Source organism: Ambystoma mexicanum, chromosome 7q, assembly GCF_040938575.1.
Source record: "Ambystoma mexicanum isolate Mex_15411 chromosome 7q, UKY_AmexF1_1, whole genome shotgun sequence".
Classification (NCBI taxonomy): Eukaryota; Metazoa; Chordata; class Amphibia; order Caudata; family Ambystomatidae; genus Ambystoma; species Ambystoma mexicanum.
Window position 1 is genome coordinate 595,398,849 of NC_090941.1, and position 23,641 is coordinate 595,422,489.

Below are 23,641 nucleotides of genomic sequence, written 5' to 3' on the forward strand. Positions count from 1 at the left end.
CAAGTGACAGGGCAGGAACCTGAATGTACATGCCTTGTCTCTAATTTCTTTGTGAGGGTTGGTAACACCCTACTGATTAGGAAGCTGTTCTGGGCCCAGGATCAAAGGGGCAAACCCATTCAAAGGGAGTACCCTCAAACCAGGGCACTGCATACCAAAGGAGTAATAAGGGGGTGGTTTAAGATTAGAGAGTGAGAGCTCTGTACAGTTGGGGAAGGATTCCATCATCTTGTTTCTCTCTGCCTCTCTCTCTCCTTCCTGTCCCCACCCACTTGCTGTAGCACAAAGCACTTTGTGTGTGATATCAGAAGGGCAAAGCTCACTCATTCCATGATCAGGGATTAGCCCTCTTAAGCAGGCACAATTTAAGCCAATCCCATGTGGACCTTTACCCTTAAAAGTAGGGGGTCTCACACCACTTCTCTGATTTACTCTGGAACTGTCATGATTACTAGGTCAGCCCCCATGAGCTCACAAACACACACTTTTAGGAAACCTCATTTGCATACTATGAGCAGGGCTATGGAGACTGGGAAGGGGGGAAGCTGGAGTGCACTGTTGCACCATTGGCATATCCACAGAACTATTACATTTGCCAGCATACAAGCATAAGCCCCTTCCAAAATGGCCTCCATGATAGGTCACTCTGGGTAATCCGACAGGGCTGACAGATAAGCCATTATCAGTATTATTTTAGAGATGACTAGCTTGCATGGGGGGGTCTCCCGACTTAAGCCACACCCATTCGTGCTGCTTCGCTTCGCGTTCCTTCTGCTAACTGCAGTGGAACGCTTATTGTTGGCTCCATGATTACGATCTGCTTCTCACAGTTTACTTACCATCTGTTCGCCCGCTCTGCAGCCACAGTGTTCCACAGCGAGGACACCTTCTCCGAAAAATCAGCTCCGACTCCGTACCTGCAAAAAGAAAAAGACAACAAGGTTAGCTGTAGCCCGCTCCCCATCTGACGTTGCGCTGATGTTAACAAAGCTTTAAAACATTTGAAAGTTCCTTTTTATGCGCTCTCCGGCATAATGCATACACCAGACGGGAATAACAGCCTTCACATGCTTGCCAAAGTTACACGCATTAGCAGAGGCACTTCAAAGACCTTCCTGAATTCGCTAGAACACCTCATACAACAAGGTGTGAAGAGCCATTCAAAGTGTTCCTCAACGCTCACAAGCATTGGGCATAGCCTGACAAGGGGAAAATAGATAGACAACTGAATAAAGTATGCAGAAAGCAAAGTGCTACAGCATCCAGGAATTTAGAGACTGTCAGCAACTTCCCTCACACGTGCACTAGACTCATGGAGATTCTAGGGACACTGGAGCTATTTAGCTCCTTTTCTCACGAGCACAAGGTGGTCTGCTCTGAGAAGAGCATTGCCAAAAATTGCCAGAATTCGCATCTCAAGAGGAACAATATAGAAAGTGTCAAATGCCACAGCAGGACTGGGCATCTCTAGTGAATTAACTGGAGCTACAAACACACTGACCAGAATCTATGCCCCCATGCATTTTGACAGCAGGAAGGAGGGTGCCATAAAGCAAAACCAAAGGTGAGGAGGGTGGTCAACCTGGGGGAGGTGGGTTGGAGATGCGTACCCTTTAGCCATACTACCCGCTCCTGACACGCATGCTCTTGTTTTAGGTGAGAATCCCAGTAGTAGTCTGACATCCATTGGAACCAGCTCCTGCCACACTGCACCACACCTCCAGTGGAACGCTGTGAACCCAGGTGCCCCTGCAGAGTCCAAGATAAGCGTTAAAGGAACAACACGTGAGAAGGATTAGTTGGACTTTCATTGGGAGAGTTGCACTTTCCAAAGCCCTCAACCAATGAGGTTAGGAAGGAGCAGCCCAACACAGACGAAAGTTCTGCCCCATACCCACTACCAGGGGGTGACTTTTGCTGTGGACAAGGACTTGCCAATCTGCACCAGAATCTTCCAAGGCTGGGCGGGCAGAACCTGGAAGGACTGATTCTGTTGTCGAGCCCTGAAGTGTGTTTCACAGCATCTGGAGGATCATATCAGCTAAGGCCCCACATTCTGCCATATCTAATCTGGTCAATGTGTTGTTGAAGCCGAGCTTGGTGGCATGGACACAGAGGGATCCCATTGGTGATACTTTCTTGCAGTTATTATGTTCAGAATATACCACGCCAACATCATAGACCTTAGAATGCCAGAATACTTGCTGGGAAAACTACAACAAATTCAGAATGGAGCTGCCAGAGTTCTGCTTAAACACTCCCAAAGAGACCCCATCACAACAGTGCTAAGGATGCTACTTTGGGCCTTATTACGAGGTTGGCGCTAAGAATCTCCCTTTACCGGCATGCCGGTAATAACATGTCCGTGTAGGCTTGATCCCGCAAACAGCGGGTGATCACGAGTGCGCGAGCACACGCACACCTGCATGCCGGTAATGGCCATCCTGGCGTGCCGGTAACAACCCTCAAACCCCCAGATAGCGGCATCATCGAATGCGCACATAACACCTCCGCCATCGGCAACCCCTAAATAGCGGTACCGGTATTAACATAGTGGTAAGCATGGGCCCGTCATTACCGGACCCGGAAGTAACGTCATTGCGCCGGAACTGGAAATGCATTGGCTGCCATCTTCAAAAACACAATCCATTTCCATCCTCCACATACTGGACCTTCACAGGCAAAACTCCAAGCACACCACAGACAAAGTGTCAAAGGCTACCCAGAAAGGCACTGCCCGCCTGCAGAAACCATGATTTAAGGATGAGGAACTGAACATGCTAGCCGATACTCTAGTAGAGAATGCGGATGTGGTTTTCTACAGTGACCTCAGGCGTCCAGCACAGCTGAGAAAGAAGGCCATCTGTGAGGAAATGGCAAGGAAAGTAAATGCAGTTGGCACCACCGCGATTGCAAAAAGCGCTGGGATGACCTGAGGCTGAGAGTGAGGAACATCTTGTCGGCCAATCGGAGCCAGGGACTGGCAACAGGCGGCAGACCTCACTCACCTATCAAATTGGCTAGATGGGAGGAAACCTGCAACTCAGTGATACATGTGGAGTCCATTGAAGGAGTCGGTGGAGCAGAGTTTGGTGTGCCAAAATCGGCAGATGAAGGTGAGTGTCCCTACAAGCACACGACAACCAATCATCACAGTTGACCACGAAATGTGACATCGATGACAGCCAAGACATGGCCCATCAAGCACACCTACACATTTCCATATACACATGCTGGGCCCACCACCTTCACAACCCAATGCATGCTGCATGCTGCTCCCGTACACAAATACACACCCGACACACAGATGACCTGCACATGTCACACAGCATGCAAGTCACAACACACATCAAGGCCACAAAGCAGACACCATGGTGAACATGTGAACACCTGCTTGATTGCAAAGAACACCCCCCAACCTTGCACGTACCCAGTCCGCTGCAAAGCCAGGCATGCAACTGATCACATGGTGCCAACTGCACAAAGACCAATGCATGCATGATGCAAGCACCATGATGCCCTGCCACTCTCTGCCCCCCACAGGTACGGATGCAGACACCGAAGAACCTCATGGAAGTGCACAAACCACAACTCCAGCCAAAAGGCCCAGGGGCCAAGATGGAACCAGGCCATCTACATCAAGGGGACCAAGGATGGGCCAAGCAGCATGCATGACAACAACCAGTGCCCAACCAGCTATGCTGTCACCTAAACAGGACCAGCAGACACCTGCCCCAGCACCCCTGGACACACAACCTACACAGGGCAAGGACACATATGCTTGAATGGAGAATGATGGCACACAGTCCACTGCCGCAAGCTCAATAGGGGAGATGGCTGCATCGGCACAGCATAGTGGCGACGAGAAAGGTGGCCCTGACAAATACACCAATGCAGGAGTCATCCACTCAGAGCCTGTAGGTCAAACCCCAGACCCGAAGGTCGCCCCACAGGACACCCCTCGCCAGGATTCATCAGGACAGGGCAGCCATGGAGAGTGGTCTCCAACATTGCACAGCCCCGTATTGGTGGCAGTAACACCACCTAACCCACCATCCACCACCAACACTGCTATATGGGACCTTGAAGGACGTCTGTCCAGGATGGAGGGCCAGCAGGAGGAATGCATGGCTATGTTAAACAGTACCTTGCAGAAGGCGAGGCAACACACTGTGTCATCTGTGACAGCACTGCGGCCGTAATCCAGGCCATCAACTCCAACGCTCAGCAAGCCCGGGATGGATTTAATTCTTTGGGCCAGATCCTCGCCTGGATTGCAGACAGCATGGAGCAGCTGCAAACTGTGGCTTCGGGGACACAACCATCTACCTCATCTGCATCTAACACCCAGCAAGTTCCGCACAGACCAGCCCCATGCGCATGTCCCTGCGAAGTGCGCAGCACTCTGAGATGCAACCCCCACCTCCGAAGGGGGCTCCACAGTAGCCTGGCCACCCTGCACATTCTGTTTAGCACCGCATCCAGACACATGTTGTGCCATTGATGACTTTGGGTGTTAGGGGGAGGGTGGAGGGTGGTGGGTGGTGGGGTGTGTAGTACTGGGGGTGTGTGGGCTGGGGGGTGTGTGGGGGTGTGTCGGGGGAGGGGGAGGGGTGTTTGGGGGCGTGGAGTGTTAAATCATGTTGTACAAACCATCACTTGAATACACCCATTGTGTACAAAACCTCACATGAGTGGACATTGCTTCTTTGGTGTGTGTCAATTCATTGCTTCATAGTGCACTGTGCCCATATACCCCCACACCCAGTGCCCACAGTTCCCAATACATGGCACCCTCTGCATCCCAGTACATCAGAATGATTGGTCTATGACCGATTGGTACACTGCGCGACCCTTAAGTGTATCGCGAGCTGGTCTATGTCCAACATCTACTCCTTCCTCTCCTTCTACTTCACCAGGTGGTGGCAGCTCCATGTCCGGTGGCAGGGGTACGTTCCGCCGGATGCACATGTTATGCAGTATTGCACATACCATGATGATCTTGCCCACCTTCTCAGGCCCGTATATGAGGTTGCCACCCGACCTGCTGAGCAGCGAAACTATGCCTTCAACAGGCCAAAGGTCTGCTCAATGACCACACGCGTGCATGTATGTGAGGAGCCACACCTTCAGAGAATAGCCAGCATCACCTGCATGGAAGCAGAAGGAGGTATGTGTAAGGATACTGATCAGTTGCCATAAGTGCTCAGCCTGTACATCTTTCATGTTCACATGCACTATCCCGTCGATGGCAGCCACATCCACATAACTATCTGCCCTGTACAGTACTTGCCAATCCATGGTGCTAGCCTTGGGTGACGTACATGACTTAGGGGCCTAGACATTGGAACCACCAGGCACCCCGATGCATTGTTAAGGTCCATTATGTACGCACATGTGAGGGCTGTGTGGCATGGGATTACTCCAGATGCTTTTAGCCCCCGAAACCCTCTCCTCCTATGGCCCAGAGGGCATTCCCCTTGCATATGCATGTAGGCCCCCCCCAACCCTCTCCTTCCATGGCCCAGTGGGCAGACTCACCCAACAGCCAGCCATGTCGTACGATGTCTCCTTCCATGTAGCGGGGTAGTTAGGTGTTCCGCAGCGCCATGGCATCATGCGTGGATCCTGGGTATCTGGCACAGCAATGTGTTATTATCTGGCTGGCATCACACACCATCTGCACATTGATGGAGTGGTATAGCTTCCGATTGCGGTACACCACCTCCACGGTATGTGGGACTACCAACTCTACGTGGGTGCAGTCGACGGCACCAATTACATTGGGCATGCCTACCAGTGCATGGAATGCTATTTTGGTGGCATTCGCCTCCTGTGGTGTCCGTGGTAGGGATATGTAGGCCCTTGCGTGCTTTAGTAGTGCATCCAGCATTTGGTTTAGCACAACAGAGAAGCATGATTGCGACATGCCATGCATTTGGCCCATTGTGTGCTGGTATGTGCCTGTGGTCAGGAAGATGACACCTTCAGCAGAGGGGGATGGCTGTACAGATGTTGATCAGGCTGACCTAGTCTTCCTGTATTAATTCCACTATGGTGGTGATGGTGTCCCTGTCCAGGCGGTACAGGGTGTGGATCTGTGCTGGGGTTAAGTCAAATTGATTGGCCCTTATACGTGGGATTGATGGCTGTGTGCGGGGAACAACTGCATGAACTGGTGGGAGTTGCTGGGCCGGTCTCACCCTCCTTCTCCTCCTGCGTCTCCTCTATGTTGACTGTTGTACCACCTGCTCAAGGAGTAGCAGTGCAGGAATGTCCTTCAGCCCCAGTTTGGCAAGTACAAGTGGTATCATTTTGGTGTGGGAAGGGGTGTGGTGTGTGGGTGTGCTCCTTTTGTGCTGGGTCTGACTCCATTGCCTCCACCTGTGCTGATTGTGTGCACCTGTGGCAGTTGGTAACACAGCAGATTGCTGTTAATGAGTGATCCGCAAAGCCGGTATTGCCGGCATCATGGTGGCCCTTTTTACCGGCATCTCAATGCCGGTATGTGCATGTCCGTGTGACTCGTGATGTCCTCTTCCTTGCGGGATGCCGGTATTACGGGCACGGAGCCTGCGTGCGCTCCCACATGCCGGTACGCTGGTGCACGGCCACAGCGGATCCTTGTCGATACCGGTAGGACCGGCTTCTAAGTTCGTAATACTACGGACCGGTAATGAATGCCGGTATTGCCTTACCGGCTCCATTATTACCGGACTGTCAACCTTGTAACGAGGCCCATTGTCCCCCAGTCATAAAACTAATCATCTTAAAATCAATGTGCATAACACAGAGTGCAATCCACGGCCAGAGAACGGAATTCCTACAAAAGAAAATCACCATCTACAAATCAGCAAGAACACTTAGATCCAGCAATGACAACCACCTGGAACCTAAACACTAAGTGATAAAGAAAGGTGGAGGATCAGCCTTCTCTTGCATAGTTGAAAATCACTGGAATTCCCTCCTGAAAGAAATAGGTACATGGAGGACCATATAAACATCAGAAAACTTGGCGTTTTAGCTCTGAAGTGGATAAAAACACCTGAACAACATCTATGTACCACAAAATACACAGAAAGTAACACCACGAAACCAGTGACAAACCAAACAAACCCAACATGAACCAAGAACAAGCAAAGGAACCTACCCCCATTAATGCAACCCAACTCGCTAAATCATGCAAAATCCGGCAAGAGAAACCTACCAGAAAAGCCGGGAGCATAGCCATTATTGTACTCCAGAAAAGCCAACCACTTTAATTAGTTGATATCATTTACCAACCTGCATTTAGCCTAATTGCATATGTTAGCCTTATCTCACATGTACCCTAACTGTGTAAGTTAGTGATATTATACACATAACCATTATGTGTAGGTTAGCGACATTCTGCATCTGGTCTAATAGTAGAGCTAAGCCTTATGTGTCCTGCTTCACCCTGAGACAGGCACTGTGTAACATCTGTATTGTGTGTGGTTATGCTCCCTGAGATGGATTGTTGGGGTGGAAAATAGATGGCACTTCTATAGACTGCTTAGGCAGGAAATGTGTCTTACCTGGATGGATTGTTTAGGGGTGGGAGGTGTGTCACACCTGGACAGATTGCTAGGGGTGGGAGATGCATCGCACTTGGATGGGCTGTTGGGGACAGGAAGTGTATGATACCTGGATGGAGTGTTGGTGGTGGGAAGTGTGTCACACTTGGATGGACCATTGGGGGCAGGAGATGTATCACACTTAGATGGACGGCTGGGGTGAGAAATGCATGACACTTAGACAATTGTTTGGGGCCAGAAATGGTCCGTACCTGGATTGAATTTTGGGGATGGGGTATGTGTCACACTTGGATAGATTGGTGGGGTGGGAAATGCATCACACTTGGGTGGACTGTTGGGGGTGGGAAATGTGTCAAATTTAGAGAGAATGTTTGGGTAGGAAATGTATTGCCACTAACTAACCGTACTAAAATCTCACCACTCACCCTCAAACTCTGAACTAAACATCTCTCTACCGCACCACAAACTGCACGCACTTCACAAAACCCAAGATGAAAACAAACCCTACACAATTAAACGTCAAGACCACATGATGGCTACCAAATGAAAATGAACCAATGTTTAGTGACCGGTTCTTCTGAACTGAAGCTGACAAAAGCACATCAAAGCTCTCCTGCTCTTCTCCCTCTCAATCCCACTAACAAACCCCCCCAACCCTCCTTCCATTGCAGACCGACCAGAGTGCCAAGAGATCATGCACATGGCAAAATGCATGGTACAAGACCCCTTAATATTAACATGAACTCCTCCGAAACATCGAATTACAGCGCCTGCATCTCGAGCCTGCTTGCTGCTGCATCATGTTCTTGCTGAGCCCATTATCTGCTAGGATCAAATCAGCTGCTCAACACTGGGAACCGACTCCCGACTCGGACCACTGTAGTGTCACTCATTGACCTATCCCGGCGGTTACAACCTGAGTCAACCCGGCTTGACTTCAAACAGATACTTATGAGTTTCCCTAATCAAATACGCCAAAAGCTGCCTTTGAAAAGCACAGAGCTACCACATCCACATCTACTCAACGACTACTTGCGGTTTGAGCCCACACAATCCAACGTACCGAACCTAGCTTGATTTACTCGCAACACTGCTTGAAGCGGGTTTGATGCTGTCAACTCACCAAAGACGCAAAACAAGGTACTATCGATTAATAACTGCCCCCTTGGACCATTTTGACTGGTTAGGTCACTTGCAAACCTTTTTCATCCCCAAAAAATAGCTTTTTTTCTGGTTAATAGTTTGCTAGTATTCATACTCTACTGCTACATTGTTGCATCTTCTCTGTTCTGTTCTGTTCTTTCCACAGGGGTGGATTATGTGCAGTGTTTTCTATGTAGTGTTCTTGCAGTTGGCAGGTTGGATTAAAGTATATATTTTGATCAAACCTTGTTTGGACATTCCATTTTTTTAGGCTGTGTTACTGTGTTGTTTTGGCCAGTTCTGGATCACATTCACACTCAATTTAAGAGCATAGCCTTCCCTTTACCAACATTACCTAACTGTGAGCTTTAGTATTGTGTTGGCTCTTGGTTTGTAGAAGTGTGAGGGCTGAATGGGCATTTTAGCCTCCTCATCCTTGTAATCCTGCAGGGCAGAATCCAATTCGTCACACATATATCATCTACAGGGTGGGATTCAGTGAATGGGAGATCATAGGAGAAATGGCTGGTTTCGTTTTTGGGCCCTTGTAATGCTTGTGTGGTTATTCACGATGCTTCATCCTCTCCTTCTTTTCTAACACGGGTGTTCCTCAGGGTTCTTCATTCTCGCAAACTCTTTTCAACATTTATATTCTTACTTTGCTTTTGCTGCTTGATGACCTGTGTGACTTGTATACTAATTATGCTGATGACACCCAGGTCACCCTTGAATTGTCTGATGTATATTCTGTTGATTCTGATGCTATTAATGCCATCTACACCCTCATTCATTTTTGGATGACTCAGAACTCCATGGCATTAAACACCAATAAAACCAAGATTCTCATCGCCGCTACTGGCCATATGTTAAAATCTCTATCCTCCAATTATGCAGCCTTTTCCATTTCTAACATCTCCATTCGTGTGGTCCAGACTGTTAAAACGCTCAGGGTCACTATTGACGCAGAACTCACCATGAGAGCTCATGTGGCCAAGACTCGTGCCTCTTCTGGTTAGATTAATAAGCACCTTGTTCTCTGTGCCCCTTTTTGTCAGTTAGCAATATTTCCACCCCAGCCTCGGCTTTGGACAACTCGAGGCTAGATTATTGTAACAGTCTTTTAGCAGGCACTGCCCAATCCAATTCGGCCTCCCTTCAAATCACACAATATGGTGCAGTCAGGGCAGTTCTGTGTCTTCCAAGATGGCAGTCTATTACCGAAACCAGACAAAAACTGCACTGGCTGCTCATCAAGCACAAAACCAAATCTCTTTCAAGATCATTACGCTTATCTTCAAGTGTTTGAACGATCAAGCTCCTAGTTACCTTACTGAGCGCATTCACCGTTATGCACTCGCCCGACCGCTTTGGTCATCAGAACAGGCTGGGCTCAGTCAGCCTAGATTCTGCCTGGCCAAGTTTGGGAAAGTCAGGATTGATGTCCTCGCCCCTGCCATGTGGAACCTAATTCTCTTGCACCTCAAGCTCTCTTCTTCACTTCCTGACTTCAAAAAGAAGCTCAAGACCTTTCTTTTTACTGCTCCATAGAATCTGCCTCTCTTTTCTGGATTTCCTTGCTCTTCTTGATTGTCTGTTCTGTCTTTGCTCGGTGTAGAATTAAAATAAGTTAATAAATGAATCAGTGTTTTTGGTTATTCTTAATTATAATGAAATGTGTAACATTAAGGAAGGTAAACATCTATGGGCTTTATGTGCTTCTGGCTGTGTTCTCCATGCACTCTTTTGGGAACGTTTTAAGAACTTTGGTATTCTGACAGTCCTTGTAAAAGCTCTTTTAATTTGATATAATAACAAGGAAGCTGTTCGATGGAGCCTCTAAGGTGTGACCACAGCTTAATTCCCAATGCAAAATGGTGTACGCTAGCACTGATACTTTTTTACTTTTTTATAAAGGCCATGATTGACCTAATGATCAAGGTACCAACCGCTGCTCCTACTTTGGGTCAAGACAAACTTCTGTTAATCCTTTTTGAGGATGACATTGTTCTGATTTCCAAGACCCCAAAAGGACTCAGAGGGCAATTTAGAATATTTCATCAATGTTGTGTAGCAGATGGCCTTGAAATTAAGCAGGTCAAAAGTAAATTGATGTTTCATGCAAAAGACGATGAAAAAGACGATGAAAGAATCCAGAGTGCTAGTCCTCCTTAAGGGAATGTTTATTGAACAAGTATCTACCTATGCTTATTTGGCCATTAGATTTGAAAATAGATGCACGTGGAATAGCCAACTGGGAAAGCCGCACTTGACCCTAGTAAGATCATGTAATGTGCTCCTTAGATTTGCACATGTTCATGGATACAGTGTAGTTAGCCCTTCCCTCAACGTATATTAATGACAGACTAGAGCAGCAGCTACTTTTGGCACTGAATTATGGGGCCATATAAACCTAAGTTAATTGACAATTGTAGAAAACAAGTTCATTAAAAGGTTCTTGGCCCTTCCCAGTGGTATTCTATATACACCATATAGATTTGAACTTGATCTACAATATTGAATATGATCTCTCACTCAACTCATGACCTCAGACTTGAGCCAGATCTAAGTTCCAGAAGCTTCTTGTAATATACGTGTCTCCTGTTACTGTACGTGAGACTTGGCTCGTGGCTACATGAGCCCCTGTTTCCAAGGTCCGAGAACGCTCGCTGCGGAATGCGAATGTGAGTTGAAAGACAATGGCGGCAGCGGAGGTGTCAAATGGTGGGGCCTTATTGTCCAGTAGCTCCCGTGTAGCTTTTAGAATATAATTATAAATAAAAGGACAATTATCATAATATTAATATTCTCTCCCGATGCATCATTGTTTACATTACATGTGGCAACGAGGATGAGCCCTGGGCCCACCGCCTCTTCGAGTTTGGCCATCCCAGAGCAACGTAACAGCTCCTAGCCCGGCTGTCCCAGAGCGTTGTAGCAGCCTTTTGCAGTACCGCGGGACACTGCTGCCGTTCAAATTCCTACGGGCATTGAGTTCTTCCTTCCAGCAAAATAACAGGTTCTCTCTCATATCAATATTAATATATATATACATGCGCTGCCTCGTCCCTGCTCACAGAGAGTCACAGAGTGCTGATAAGACTCCTCCAGCTCATTTCCTGTACATGCGCACTTGCCTAGAGCAACGCCGTGGGACTTAAAGTGATACTCTCATCGCGTTCAAGACATTTTAAAGGCACAGTATTAGAAATCCTTGCCTCACATGCTCCGTTCCACGGAAACAATGTATTTCCTCAAGCTTTCATGGCAATAAAATCGTGATGCTGCATTCGTGATGCTCTCACTGCTTTTACACTTCTTTTCCTGCAACTGCAACAAAGAATAATCTCTTTTAATTTTCATTGTGGACATATAATATCACTCTGATGACAACTATGTCTACAGATTAATATACAATTATTCTGTACACAACATTGTGAGCAATGTTGCAGGTGGAAGTGGGAATATATATAGTTAGTGTACCCACTGTTAACCTATAGACTGCAATATAAGTATTTGTGACCATTTCTAAAGGAAAATGTCTTTCTATAGTGTGCCTCCATCCTTGTTCTTCCTACCGGAAGTAGGGGAACCAGCGATTCCATGGAGGAGATGGATCAAATCTTTTGAGCACTATGCGGGTGTTGTATGTGGTCAAAATTGCAATGTAGAGAAAAGGAAATAACTACTGCTACACTGCCTGGGCCGAGCTGGACAAGAAAAATTTGAAGACCTGCCGGAGTTACCCCCTGATGAAAGTGCCGATTTGAATGAATATGAGCGTTCTGTGAAGAAGATGAGCAAACACTATGAAAAGAAGCTAAGTACAATCCTAGAACGGTACAAATTTGGAAAGAGAGTACAGGAAGAAGGGGAGAGCGTGGAACAATACATAAGTGAATTGAGGAAATTGGCAAAAACTTACAATTTCAATGCACAACTGGAAGAGAGATTGAGGGATCAGTTTATGCTAGAATGCAGAAGCAGTAAAGTGAGGGAAGGACTATCGTCTGAAGATGTTGATACTGTTCTACGTGTGGCCAAAGAGGTGGAACACACAGAAAAAAGTGTCAGAGAATTGGAAAATAGAGTCCAGACGGTTGAGATTAAACAAGATATTCCAAAAATGACCACTACAAATAATGCCAATAAAAATAATGAATCTATAGCCTCAGTGGCGGAAATATCGAACAGACGGGGCGCACTTGAGAGAGTTCGTAAAACACCATGGAGAGAAGACAGGAAGAGCAGAATGTCTTCCAGGCCACAAGCTGCGAATCAAAGGAGGAGAAGTCCATGCAGATGAAGAGACAGTCCAAGGAGAAAGAACACTGGCAGATGTTTCAGGTGTGATGGTAGAGACCATTGGGCGGATAACCCGGAATGTCCTGCTCTCAAGATTATTTGTGGAAAATGCAAGGGCAAAGGACATTATGCAAGATGTTGGAGAGTTCAGAATACTTCAACAAATTGGATAGGTAATGAAAGTTACAGTGATGAAAATGATGAAGAATGTGTATTAGTCATAACTGATGAAGAAAATGAAGAAGAAATGGAAAGTCCCAAAGCCACAGTATGTGTTGATGGTATCGACATGCAAATGATGATAGACTCAGGTGCCAAATTCACCCTTGTACCGCTGAATTTATGGAACAGAGGTAAACATGAATACCTGCATGAATCAGATATAAAACCCAGAGCTTATGGGGAGTCAAAATAGATATCATTGGGTGGCTCTGGGGCACATTAAAATTTAAGGACAGAAGAGCTAATGGCAAAATATACATCACGAAAGCAGGAAGAACACCTTTACTAAGTTGGACTCACCAGAGCAAGCTTAAAGTGAAACTTGATGCCAGTGTCAGTGAGTCTGTACTAGCAGTCGAGAATGCCACATTCAAACTTGGGAAGTCTAAGTGTACTACAGGGGTCGATGAAGTGCCAGAGAGTGTGTTCACAAAAGGAATTGGAAGTTTTCGTGGCTTTGTCCATGAAATTAGAATGAAGGCAGGACATGTTCCTGTAGTACAGAAATTGCGCACCATTCCACTATCCATGAGAGAAGAAGTGAGGAAGGAGATCAAAACTCTAGAAGACCAAGGTGTCATAGGAAGCATAGATCCTAGTGAGTGGGTCTCACCACTAGTCGTTCTCAGGAAAAAATCTGGGAAGTTGAGAATATATGTGGATATGCGAGAACTCAATAAGTGTGTTGTTCCCGACAGGCACCCCCTTCCAAATATACAGGAAATTGTGTCCACAATAGGACCGTTGAAATATTTTTCCACTCTTGATCTAACTTCAGCATACCATCAAGTTAAACTACACAAAGATTCAAGAAAGTTGATGGCTTTTATCAATCACACCTGATGGGCTATATCACTATAAAAGATTACCCTTCGGAATAATATCTGCTCCCTCTGTTTTTCAAAAAAAAATGCACCGGTTATTTGAAGGACTTCAGGGTGTCATCTGTTTTCAAGATGACATTTTAGTGCACGCTACTGATCAGAAATCACATGATGAGAGACTTCAATATGTATGTAATATACTAAATGAAGTTGGAATGACTTTTAAGTAAAGACAAGTGTAATATCAACCGTCATGAAACTGACTCTCTGGGGCACACAATATCAGCTGAGGGGATACGACCAAAAAAAGAATTAGCTGATACTTTTATTAAGAATATGCCAAGACCTAAGTTTTTCTCTTCTTCGTTCCCTCAGCCCTCCCCTGCTATTGTCCCCCTCTGCCACATTTCACTGGCTGCCTGGTTCCTTCTGATTCAACAGGGCACCAGGCCCTCCTCTTCAAGTCTACCCAGCACCTTGGTCTCACCTGAACCCCCTCACACTCCCTAAACTGCACTTGCCCTACCAAGCCCCCCACCTGCACTCACCTGGCTGGTCGGCACCCATATTGAGCCCCCCTCCAGCCCCGTCCTCACACTTAGCATGTGAACCTTAGTTCCCCTGCACTCTTTGCATTCCCCTGGCACTTGTCCACCTGGCCTCCCCTTAGCTTCCACCTAGCGCAGGGGCCCTGCCCCCTCTTCCCCCAGCACTTGTGCGCTCTCCACTCTAACCTGCACTTGCATTCCCTCCTTAGTAATAGTGCATTACACTCTGACTGGCACTTCCCCCCCACCGCCCCACTCCCCTGCACTTCATGTTACTGCACTTGCACGAACCGGATGACCTAGTAGGACCGTTTTTGTTATTTTTTTATCCCTGCCCCCCCCTTTGTTTTATTGTGCCTTGAAACACAATTTGATGTATAGGTGCATTATAAATACGCAAATGCATACATAAATAAATCAGCTGGTCCTATATTGGGAAAGCATTTGGTCTACTCCACTTTTAACTAAGTTTACTGAAGAAATGTTTGATCTTTTAGCACAAGATGGTAGTACCAAAATAGGTTGGTGCAGAAATGACCTAGTACGACCGTTTTTGTTATTTTGTATCCCTGCCGCCCCCCTTTGTTTTATTGTGCCTTGAAACACAATTTGATGTATAGGTGCATTATAAATACCCAAATGAATACATAAATAAATCAGCTGGTCCTATATTGGGTAAGAATTTGGTCTACTCCAAATGTTTGATCTTTAGCACAAGATGGTAGTACCAAAATAAATTGGTGCAGAAATGTAAATTGAGATGCAGATACTCGAAATGTCTATGTATTCATCGTGGGAAAGAACCACCATAGAAGTAATGAATTTGAGCATTTGTGTGGTTGCCAAATTTATTCACAGAGCATGGCTTTGTCGGAAAGTAGTGGCTAACAGAAAATGATGTATGCATTGTTTTTATTTATTTAATATTTATAACGTGCCTACGGTCCGTAGGCAAAGAGGCGCACAAAAACAAACAATAGAATTGCTGGGCTCTTACTTTTTTAAAACAATTTTTAACTGGCAAGGTATTTATTTTAGATTTGATTTATACAATCTAAAAATATTCGATTGTGGGATTTGGTATTCTGTATGTAAATGTATTTAACAACAGATGTATATGTAATGTGGAATGCTTTTATGGCTCATGTTGAATATAGCAAATGATACTTTTTTTGACAATTTAAGTTCAAATATATGTTTTAGTTTAAGTTGGTAAATACAATGTTTGATTATGTTAAAGACAAACATTGTACAATTTTCTTTCCAAATGTTTATCTTTAGCACCCGCTCATCTTACATTCTAAACAAATCAGCTTGCATTCTGCATATCCACAGTCTGTGTTGGTCTCTTTTACCGACCTCCTGGGGTGGTGCATTCATTACGCACTGCATCTGTAATACCCGAGGGAGATTTGGGGGGGGCATTATGAGCTGCAGATGTCTTTGGCCCATAGCTGCCCTTGCAGTAATGGCAGCATGTTGAAATATCGTAAAGATTAACACAATGCCTTGCACGTGTTACCTCGGTGGCAACACTGGGTTGCAGAATGCTTGTTCTGGCAAATGCTAAACAGTGATGGTAAGAGGCGTGTTGAAGGGACGCAGGTCGGAACTCTGTGGTCAAGCAACGCCATCATGTGCCGGGAGAAGAATTCGTCCACATGGAGGACATTTCCTTGGATGTAAATTGTCAAAATATACATGTGAAAGTGCAAAGAGAAACAAAACACGAAACACCAGTAACTAAGGACCTAGGTCGGTAAAAGTGGAACAAAGTCTGCCCTTTGCTGACGACAACATTGCCTTAAAACACACAAACACTCCTCACAAAGTCAAACACAACTACTGTAAATAATGCACACGCAACAGGCAACATTAGCAGGATGTCATCTTCACTTTACCCCGTAATACCATCCCCAATAAAACGACCCCATGGTGGTGCACATTAATAAATAGTGTAACTTTAATACCCTAGATATTGTTCTCCAGTGGTGCCAGATTGCAAGATTAAGTATCTTCCACTTGTGCAAGTGTTTTACTGTAGCAACAAGCCCCGAGACGGCGGGCCAATACCGCCCCAGGTAATGCCCCCAGGTCCTATAGTTACTACAGGCCCGAGCGTACCAAGGGCCTTAACGAGGCCCTGGGGGCATTACCGAGGGCGGTATTGGCCTGCCGTCAAGGGGCTTATTGCCATTAGTACCCTGGCCCATTAGACCGGGGTACTAATGGTAATTTTTTCTGTTCTGAAACTCTTCCGTGTTTCTGAACAGAAAAAAAATAAAAGTCAAATGAAATGGCGCTGGGAAAGGGAAAACGTAGTCCATTTTCCCTTTCTATTGCAGCCATCAGGAGCGGATGGACTGGGAACAGAAGTGTTCCAAGCGCGTTTGCTCCTAAGAAAAAACAAGGTAAGTGAGGTTGGGAGGGTGGGGAGAGGATAGTTTGCAGGGGGTGGCGGTGGAGGGAAAAAAAACATACCTGAGTCCCCAGCGGGGTACGAATGCAGCCTCCAGCCATGGGGCGGCTCGGAGTGGGGATTGTCCCGTTTTGAGCCTCCACATTGGCTAAGGGGCTTTTTACTTTACTTCATTCCATTTCTAACGCGCTGCCTTGAACCCTGAGGCGTAAGGGCGTGGAACGTGACAAACTGACAAAAAGGAGACAAAAAATATCAAGTCATCAGGAGTGAGAGGACCAAGGCCGAGATGGGAGAACGTGAGAGTAAGTGATCAGTAGAAGAGAAAGGTCTTGAGAGCCTTCTTGAACGAAGTGATGGCAGATTGCTGTTTTAGAGTGTGAGGGAGAGAGTTCCAGAGTTTGGGTGCCGCTTCCCTCGCCGGGAACAAACACAGGCACATATGTGCGTCCACAGGATTACACCGTTGTATGGCTCAGAAACGAGGAAATCACGTTAAGTATATCCCATGGATGCACGTACGCCGGGAACTAATTTCATAAATGTGTAGTAAATATGAGCACACATTTAACAGATATTTAAGTAAAACACATTCAAGGTGGAACATAATACCCAGCATAGGGTTTATGATAGTTTTTTTTTTTACAACTAATACTCATTTAATTTGAAACATATTTACATATAAAGAACATAAATCTAAATAACAGTTAAAACCGTTGACACACCAGCAACGTCTAGAAACGCCTGTGTGTAACAAGCAAACCTAGTTCTGAGGATACATTAGAGGATAGGGGAGTGGACAGTCCTACAAACTTAACATAGCGATGCAGACACAAAAATAAGAACATACAAAGATGTGGGCATGTAGCAGCTGCACCAGACTCACAAACAGTGAATCAGGCCATTTGTAACTGCGTGCATAGAAGTGTGTGTGTGAACAAATTGTGGAGCGTGTGTGCACTTAGTGCACACACAGATATGTGAAGGCGAGAGTAGTGAGGTGTGCTTCTGTAAACACACCCTGTGCATAAGTACAATTGGCTGTAAGTTGGTTTTGTGGAATGGTACAATCCACAGGAACAAAAGTGATTTCTGCTGAGCATTTTTCCACATCAGTGGTTCACTTCCCTCAAAGGTTTGACACCCTTATTAGGCAGAAATATTTGTTTAACTATATTATTTGGGGGCATGGCTTGGTGTCGATTGAAATGGTAGCCTAACCATCTCTCTCCTTCCCCAATGAACTTATGATTGTGTGTCAAACATTGTCAAAAGTGAAGGCAAAGAGATTGATAGCCTGCCAGTGTAATTAAGGAGAACATGTTGGAGAAGTTCTATGATGTTTGCCTTTCTTTCTTGACCTCCGTCTACCAATATAATAAATATAAGGTATGCCATCTAATGGAGATTTTTATTTAATGCAACTGGTAAAAAGTTATATATAATACACATAAAGTAGTTTCAATTACTTTAATTTAAGCTACACATGGAAACAAAATTCGAATTTGAATATTTAACTTCAGCATTGAGCTATTTTCCACAATGAACCATTGTCATAAATTGTATATAGGTGTATAGGGAACACCTATGCATGAAGTGTCACAAATGTTTATTTGCTGTCTGAGTTGTGTTACAAGGTACTACAATGTATTTTGTTCGGTGCATGCGACTTTGGAATGGTATCTCAATAAAGCGCTCAAAAATGTTCTGGAGGCAAGGAAACATCTACCTGTTCTGCCTCCGTTACTTCTATGCAGAAAAGGCCTAAGAGCAACTTGCTCTCCCCCATTCCCCACCATCTGAATTATCTATTGATCCAGGTATGGAAGTCATTCCATTGAGCTAAGTGCTTCAAAGCCATCTATGGAAATCAAAAATAACAGACTTCAACTATTAGATGACAGATGATCTTTATTTGAGATTAGAATGGGGGAGAAGGAGAGAAGGATTAGTGGGACGGAAGATGTGGTCCTGCGAGTAGCTCTTTTGGGAATATCAGTTAAAGATCTTCACACTCATAATGAAGAATTGGAAAATAGAGGCTTTAGAAATTATCTGTGCATTTTTGGTCTACCAGAGGGCTGTTAATGTGATGATTTAGTAATATTCCTGAAGGAAATCTTACCACATCTTCTCATCTTTCAGCCTTCTACAGTATCAAACATACAACAAGCTGAACGTATTGAATTACAAGAATGGAATAGGCAAATCAAAAAAGGTCAGTTCCACACACAATGATTTTCCTTCTAGTTGAATATACTCAATTGCAGATCATTATTAAAAAAAAGTGAACGAGCTGAAACAACTTATCTGGAAAGGTGAGAGATTATATCTCTCAAGATATGTCCAAGAAAGCTGCTCAACATGAGATTAAATGAGCTGCTTATGCGGAGGATATTATAATTTTCATAAAAAATCCAAACAGCAATATTGTGATGTTATTAGACCCCTTAAAGTTGTGTTTAACTGTCTCAGGTTACAAATGAAATACAGATAAGTTCAGAAACATTTCCATTCAAATCATGTTGTCTTAAACATGAATTGGATGCCTTTGGAATGGAATGATCTTAAAATTCATTTAAATATTTATGGTTCTTCGTTGCTCCCTCAATTTGTGAAACAGTAAAGCTTAACATAAATACCTTATTGACCAGATTTAGAGATTGTGTGGTTTCATAGTGTGAACTATTTCTGACGTGGTGGGGTCAGCTTGAATCAATTAACATGATGATATCCCTAGTTATAATATAATTTTTACAAATGCTTCCTTCCCCTTTACCTTTAACACTGTTCAAAACAATCAGGTGATTCTACTGAACTTTATAGGGGGTAATAAAAAGAAAATAATAATTGCTCTCAGTAAATTTAAAAAAATCATTTGCAAAGGAGGGTGTTGGATTTCTGATCTTAGGTGTTATATATTTTGAAGCAATCTTAAAATTGGTTTCTTACAGATGATTTTGTTGTTCCCCCTGTTTGGCTTTCTTTTTAAAAGGAGCTGGTTTATCCCTTTTCTATTAATTATCTATGTTATATGTTTAATATAACCACTTCTAAATATTCTAAATCAATGTATATAACTACATCTGTTATTTTTAATTGTTTTGTTAATGTATTTATTTATCTCAGGGTCTTTACATTGTCTTGTTTCAATACAATACAATATGTGAAATGTGGAATGTATGGAAAGAGGCAGTAAAGCTCAGTTTGGATCACTAAGTGGTTGCAGTGGAATCAATTTTTTAACAATGAATTATGAATAAAACTTGAATCTGTCGTTGGATAGCGGTTTTTCATTTTGGGAAATGTGCATATATTGATTGTAATGGATTGAAGATAAGAATTGTTGCATATTTAATATGTGTGGTTAAGGTTTGATTTTTTTTGTAACCAATTGCACAATAAAAAAAATACAATACAATATGTTTAACAGTTTCATTTTAACAACTATACTTAACATACATGACAAGAACCACCCTGAAACCTTCACCATTTACAGTACCCTTTTCCTTACCCATTTTAACATCTATTGTGTAGAGTTTGCATTTGTCCATATCTGCGTTTGGACTGAACCTTTTCGACTAACTCCCCTTCCATCAAAACCCTTGATATGATACGATAAGGCATTATAACGAGCCTGTACACACCATCTTCCTTGTCTCAGTACTATCAAGTGAATTGAAGGGAGACAACATAAAATGACCCATCGAGGTCGGGGTACTATGATCCTCCCAATGGAGTCTATTCCGGTGGCATAAGATTAAGATCTGGTGACATCAGCATGGTATCTATAAATGTATCCCAAATGCAGTAGATCATATCAGCGTCATCATATTCTCACCTTTGAACTCTATCTCCCCCCTCTGCTGCTGCCCACTTGACCATACTCCCTGACCACAGTGACCTTGACAATGAGGTGATGCTTTTCAATTGCATCACACTTCGCCTTTTAGAAAGCATGATTCCCAATAATCCAAATTTAGTTTTAAGTGTGCACGTCTTCATTGGGGCCAACACCAATGAAGACAGCTTAATGGTCGGTGTCATTGCCCACTCAGTGAACTTATCTAATTCCTTAATCACTGAAACCCAGAACTCCCATAACCAGGCAGTCTCACCACATGTGTAGACAACTTACTTCTATAATCCAACATTTAGGGCATTTCTCTTCCAGTTTTCCAGTTATCATACCCATTAGATTCAGGGTTAAATAAACCCTCTTTAAAAAATTAACATGTATTGATTTGATTCTCATGTTGCGTGACACTTTCTGTGTATTACTGCATGCTCAAGGCCATGCTGCGTCTTCCAGCGGTGAGCCCTGGACAGTTGCCCATTTAGCCCGCACCTTAAGCACTGTTTTATTGTGTCCAATAATACACACTATATGTAACTCAGTTATAGCCTTTCCTGCGGTGCCAGGTGTCAGTATCATGCTGTTAATGTTATGAATTTCTGGCGCTTCTGCAAATGTAGGCCAAGTTATCCTGCATTTAGATGCTAATTCTGCATAGACTAGAAAATATGTATTGAACATGTGTAATTTGTTGCCCATGGTCCGTCATACATACAAATCTATTATTCTGATTAAATTGCCCCCACTTACTAATATTTACTTCCCTTCTGTTGTCCCTATTTGTGTAACACGGTTGCCTATGACTATGCATGTTGCCCCACTATGGAAATTGGGGCAGGTGCATGCATTTGTACCCTTCTGTTTTTCCACATCTCATCCGCACCCTGTGTTTCGTCCTCAGATGTTCGGGTAGTGTCAATACCTGTCTCCTAGCAAGTAACTGTACATTCAACAGGTCAATGGGATCAGCTAATACCTTCAACAGCTTTGTGACTATGTCCTCGTTTCTGCATAGTGAAGCATGGCGCTACATATTGGAGCTATGTAGACATAATACAACCGAACATCAGTCACAGAAAAAAGTCTCTTAATCTCAGTGAAGGGTCGAAACAAGGCCCATACCTCTGAGAAAGTACACATACTCTTTATTAAAATTGGTAAAAAGAAATTCTTCGACATATAAGACAATAACTAAAACCATGAATGAACCATACATAGAAAAGGTACCAATGACCATTATTGTGAAACAAAAGTGCAAACTCTACAAATTAAGCAACAATGTTTGCATATAAACAATGATTGCATTTCAATACTTATTTGTGGACATTTGTGGGGTCTTAAGGACACAAAATCCTGTTGACACTGAGGTCCTGATTCACAGAATGTTTTTCAAAGGGATTTTGCCATTATAAAACTCTTCTGTGAATGTGACCCTAAATTTGTGACCCTCCAAATCAGCCCTACATGTTTCAGTCCCTCTTGGGAAGCATGGGGATTTTCTTCAGGGGCTTTTATGAGTTGTATGGTGAAGGATACCTCAAAATATAGTAACTGAGGTTAGGAAGGGAGACTTTTAACTGTTCTGTATAAGATATATTGATATTGAAATTAAAAGGTAAATGAATACTTATTGTTACCTTGAACCTGCTCTTAGCGGCTTGAATGTATTAATAATGAGTGCACGATGGTGGGCATTGAATACATCTTTGCCTGTTTGCCGCTGGCTACTTATTAGCAAGGGATCAATCCTGAAACAACCACAAAATATGTGTGTAATATGAAGTGATGCTAGCATGTCAAAAACCTTTTTAAAAAAACATCTATCTAAGAGGGTGAACCCACAGACTGCTAAAGGAGAAGGTGGCCCCAAAATTTGGAGAAAACTGTTTTTTCGAATCTTATGGAGAGCTGTAAAAATACAGTCCAAAGAAAACCTGGGGTAAGTATAGCATGTGTTAAAGGTCTTTATTTCCGCATGCTAATGACCTGGAGAAAAGCAAACAAAATAGCTGCACATGTGACACTTACTTATACAGACAGTCCATATGAATGAAAACACAGCTCTAGCAAGGTGCGGCTTGGTAGCTGTCCATAACTAATTTAGAACCAGCAAGGAAAACACATCCCATTTCACATCTCTGTAAACACTAGAGTCTAGTACACTTTGCTTGCATTGGAATGGAGCAATGGCCTCCATATTCGGAGAGCTAGCTCGCGTAATAAATAACCAAAATGCTAAGAGGAACAGAAATAAAACTTGGGAGCGATGTTATTTATTTTCTGCATAAATGGGCTGCATTCTAAATGAAGTCGCGTGAGAATGCAGCCGTATTGCGGAAATATCTGAACAACATTATATGAGGCATGTTTCCACTCGACCAGTGTAGGGGTGAATGAAACACTAAACCAAAGTGTATGGATGGTAATGAACATACCATATTGGGGGAGGTTCACGTTAGTTTGAGAAACCCTGTATACAGTGCAAAACTTGTATATAATTTAATGTCAAAAGTAGGCAAACTATATTATAAAAAATATAGCTCCTACAATGTGCAGCTACTAAATATGAGTCAGCCATTCTATTAGCATCCGTATCATCAGCTAAAGCTTGTAAATAAAAACTAAGTAGATCTCCTCGAATGATAAAGCACCTTGGGCCTCATTACGAGGATGGAGGTAGCCATGCATCACCCCTAATGAAGGGGGCTGGTCCCGTACTGGCCCCCTTCATTCCGGGAGCGCAAGCCTTATAATGAGGCCCCTTGTTTCTA